At 29.0% G+C, this 5,045-nt stretch overlaps 1 pseudogene; it reads left to right on the top strand.

The window, feature by feature from the left end:
* Positions 1-3,091: 3,091 nt before the first annotated feature.
* The window catches only part of LOC132185349 (hydroquinone glucosyltransferase-like), an 8,902-nt pseudogene continuing 6,948 nt past the window's right edge, over positions 3,092-5,045 (top strand).

Below are 5,045 nucleotides of genomic sequence, written 5' to 3' on the forward strand. Positions count from 1 at the left end.
ATCCAATTTTTCTAATATCTTTTTTTATTGTCTTATTCTAATTAAGTCATATAAAATGATCACTTCCCTGTAGGGCCAAGTAATCACTATGACAACTTAATTGCAATATGAAATGCCATTATAAAATTTCACATCATTGTGTTTTAAGATGCTGTGGCTATTCTTAATGCACAATAAAAGGCACTTTCCATTATTAAATCTGTAATTTCATAATGGCATAACATTATATATATAAATAACTAAATGTATATCAAACCAAAATGATACATTGCCTTGATGGTAAAGCTGGCCATGCAGAATCCCAGGTTGTGGGGTTTGAATCCCACTACTGGCAACTCCTCCATTAACTAAGGGAGTATTTTTATTTCTTTATTTAGTGGCGCGTCTGCGAGTGGGCCTGCATTCGGGTAGGGAACTTCATCCCCTACCTTCAGCTGGGTCTGAAAAATGGATCTGGGTCGGGTCTCGTCCTAAACAGGTTTTCTCATTTTTTATCAAATTTTCACACTGAAACCCAATTTTATAACATCGTTTTGGTTGGGAATCATCAAGACTACTAATTTATGGGTTTGGAAACATATGGGTATTCAAAAACAATGAAAAGAAATCATCATTTTAAAGAAAAATGGCATGGCAGAAAATCTTAATCTTGTTTTTTAACAATTCCAAAATTGTAAAAATAGAGTATTTTGCACAATAAAAAACAACAAGATTAATCTTCTAAAACCACAAAAGCATCATAAACATTAAATCTTAAAGATCCGGCCAAACCATGAAACCATACCCATTATGAAACTTGAAACTCAAAACAAAAATCTCACAACAACCGTAGTCCTAATACAAACATTCAATCATTCTACGTACTAAAATTCAACAGATTGATACTAAACAACATAGCACATAACCAAGCTCTAATACCAGCTAATGTAAGAATTTGAGAGAAAATTATATAAACATAAAATAAATACTAACATCTGGCCATTGTTGTTTAAGCACTTGAATTGAATACGCGTTGAATGTTTGTAGAATTCACAATCTCATAACCCTCAATTCGCAATCCTAGAACCCTCACTTTTTTTGAGAGTGATAGATAAGGATTTTTGGCCTATCTATTTTTCACGTTAAAGTTGTGATCGATGAATATCACAAGCTTGTCTTTTATATAGGCCAAGACCTCTATCCATTTATCTTACGTTGCTTCTTTCCATCAAGGGAGACAACACTTGGTGAAAATAAAACACATTTTCACCTTTAGTAGTTAACTGTACTTTAATTACCCAAAGTTTTTTGTTTAATAAAAACTATATATAATATACTATATACATATAATATATGTGATCGACATGTGGGCCACCTTAAGTCTCCTGATTGAAAATTAATTCTAATACATACTCCTTAGAAACTATCACTTAATTGATAATGTTCCCTCAAACTTTTAATTGTGACAATGCTTTTCTCAAGGCTCAAACTACAAAAACATTGTCGATGTCCACTCCAAAGCTAAAAAAAAGATAAAAATACCCCATAGACTTTTTAATAAGACAAAAATACCCCTATAAATTTGAAAAATAAAAATTTTATTTTTTTTAAAACGAAAATTTTAATTTAAAAAAATGTTTTTTTTAATTATTTTTTATTTTTAAAGCGAATTTTATATTTAAAAAAAAAACAGAAAATTTGATTAAAAAAACGATTGTTTTTTAAAATTTGATTTAAAAACGAACATTTTTATTTCTTCAAAAGAAAATTTTTAATTTTTTTAAAAGGAAATTTTTATTTTAAAAAAAAATTATAAAACAAAAAATATATATAATTTTCATTTTATATATATAAAAAAAAAATCGAAATGTTTTTAATTTTTTTCTTATAAAATGATATATATTTTTTTTAATTTTTAAATTTGGCCACCACTTGAATTATATATATATATAGTTTTAGGTTTCTCTCAAAGTTTTATTATTTTTTGTTATTATTTCACTAAGGTTAGTTTCGTCATTAGGGAGAATATTGACAATATTTTAGTAGTTTAGAAGAGACATTATCACAATTGAAAGTTTGAAAGGGTCATTATCAATTTGGTCACGGACTAAATTGGACAATCGCTACAAGCTTCATGGATTTCGTTTAGACATTGTGCAAGATGTGTTAAATTTGTAGTTTGAGGAATGATTCTTAAGAACTTGGTATAAACCAGGTCATTTTTTCATTCAATAAGACAGTGTAAAACATTGTAGGTGTGAGAGGCATCAAAAGACACTGTAAAACATTTACAAAAGATCCCGAGCTAACCAAGACTAACATTTCATAACACAGGTTCTGAACAAGAAGCCCAATATTGCAGGCCTCTCTTTATAAAGCAACCCAACTGTATTAACAACAGCCCAGCCCACTGGACTGTCAACTAATCTCATTCCGCTATTTTTCTTTTTCTTTTTTTTTTTTTTCTTTTTTCTTGAAAACTCAGAAATCAGGATTTTTTTGTAAATGTTTTACGGTGTCTTTTGATGCCTCTCAAACCTAGAATGTTGAAAAAACTCGAACAATGATATTTTATTAAAAAAAAAAAAAAAAAAAAAAAACATACAAGCCCACGACCTAAATGTTACTTGAAGGAAGAAGATAAGAGAGTAGAAGAGAAATGATTGATTCTGCGTCTGGCATTTTTCTATTTGTTTAATAAAAAATTCATTTGGACATATCCCATATGAGATTTACATGTTAACTCAAAGCCAAGTGAGAATAGGGAAAAAAAAAAGAAAAGAAAATAAAAGTCAAGTGATGATAATAATAATAATAATAATAATAATAATAATAAAGTCTGTGGAGCTTTGTGCAAGAGATATAATAGAATAGAATGAGCAAGTTAAACATACTTTCACTTTTCTACACCTATAAGTAACTTTTAAAATTGGATTGAGATCCCCTTAAATTTTTAAAAATATGAGATTCTCATATTTTAAATCTAAGCGGTCCAAAAAAAATGTAGAAAATTGAGTCATATCGATTTGGGATAAATCTTTATTAAATTTTAATTTAATGATAATTTTAAAAGTATTGAGTATGAGAAATTGGTGTTTGTAGTTCATTGTAGATGGAGGTAATTGGCCATTACTTTAATCCGTTCATTAATATATATATATACCACAATTTTATAAATTTTATTAATATTTTCTATGGTTTTCTATTAAAAACAATATAGGTTTTGTTTAGTTCGCAGATTGTTTAGTCCATTAAAAAATTATTAGCTACCACTGAGAATAGAAGAGTGGAATAGATTAGCTATTTCTATTCCTTTGTTTGGTTGTAACGCTGTAATAGACTAACTAATCATATTCATTTCTTTGGTACAATGCAATATATTGGTGAATAGAATCAGATTGTAATCAAATTTCCTAAAATACTCTTACAATACAAATACAATTATATTATTAAGGACTTTTTTTTTGAAACATAAACACCTATACTATAATTTTTTTTTTTTTTTTTTTTTTGAACCATTCCAGATGTTAAAGCTAACCACAAGCTTTTCATAAGCTAGATCCAGTCTGCAAATTCTGATGGCTACATCTTGTGAAACTTGAATCTGATCAAACAATGGTTACACGAATCTAACATGCCATCTTAAACACCACCTCATATGATCATCTACAAAGAACCCAGTTTTAACATAACACATTTTACAAAAAAGATATTACCTGGCACCCCATATAGACAACAAAACCATCAAATCTGGGTCCAAACTTTACTAAAGATAAAAATCTAACAATACCCATTTAGTTTTTCTCGAACAAAAAAAATATAGTTGGAGAAAACGGAATCAAACTCAATTTTGAATTCTAATGTCAATCAAACTCAATCAAGAAAAATAAATGGTACAAAAAATAAAAAATAAAAAATAAAAGGAGAGAGAGAGAGAGAGAGAGAGATGGAGAAACAAAATCAAAGAGAAACAGTACATAGAATCAAAAAAAATCAAAAAATAGAATAAAAAATAAAAAAATAAAAAACTAAGAAACGGTACAGAGAAAGAGAGACGGAGAAACAAAATCAAGAAAAATAAACGGTAAAAAAACAAAAAGAGAGAGAGACAGAAACAGAATCAAAGAGAAACGGTATAGATAATGAAAAGAAATTAAAAAAAAATAGAATAAAAAAAAAACTGAGAAACGGTTCTGAGAAGAAAAGAAAAAAAAAAAAAATCCAAGAAATAGGGAGAGAACGAAATAACCAAGAAAAGAGAAGAGTAGAGAGATACATTGCGCAAAGAAGAGAGGTCGTTGCAGTTTGAGAAGGGTGGGGGTTTTTTTTGTTTTTTTTACAATTTTACACGTTAATTTTAATCCTACAGTAAAAGACCAAGAAACAGGGAGAGAACGAAATAACCAAGAAAAGAGAAGAGTAGAGAGATACCTTGTGCAAAGAAGAGAGATCATTGCAATTTGAGAAGGGTGGGGTTTTTTTTTTTTTTTTTTTTACAATTTTACACGTTAATTTTAATCCCACAATAAAGGATTAGCTAAGCCACTCATTTTTGAATGGCTTAGTTAACCCTATGTGTATGAGATTAGTAGTCTCATGAGAATAGACTATTGACTAGCTCGAAAAGTCCGATATTTATCTTATTCATATTTTTTTGGACGAAAATCGGACATTTGGACTCATCTTTTTTCTTGCTTTCCTACATCCTAGAAGAACGCTTGCTATAGTAAAGATGTCCAGTTAACCATCTAGCGGTTAGCGGAGGTAGTTAGTCAATTTACTAACCGCCTAGGCGGTTGTGGTTAGCAATTTTAGCCACTAACCGCTAACTACAACTGCCTTTTCACCCATAACTCTAAGAGTAACGTAGTGTAGTAGGAAAATAGCTTTATTACTTGGAGCCTGTTTGGGCAGGCTCCAAGCATTTGTTTGGGCAAAGGCAATTAATGACCCGATAATATTCTTTCAAAAAAAAATTCAACATTTTTATTTTCTTATTAAATAAATCACTTTTATTATTATTCAAATTAAAAAATCACTACAAAACATTTTTTTTAATACCACAT

Source organism: Corylus avellana, chromosome ca6 (assembly GCF_901000735.1).
Source record: "Corylus avellana chromosome ca6, CavTom2PMs-1.0".
Lineage (NCBI taxonomy): Eukaryota > Viridiplantae > Streptophyta > Magnoliopsida > Fagales > Betulaceae > Corylus > Corylus avellana.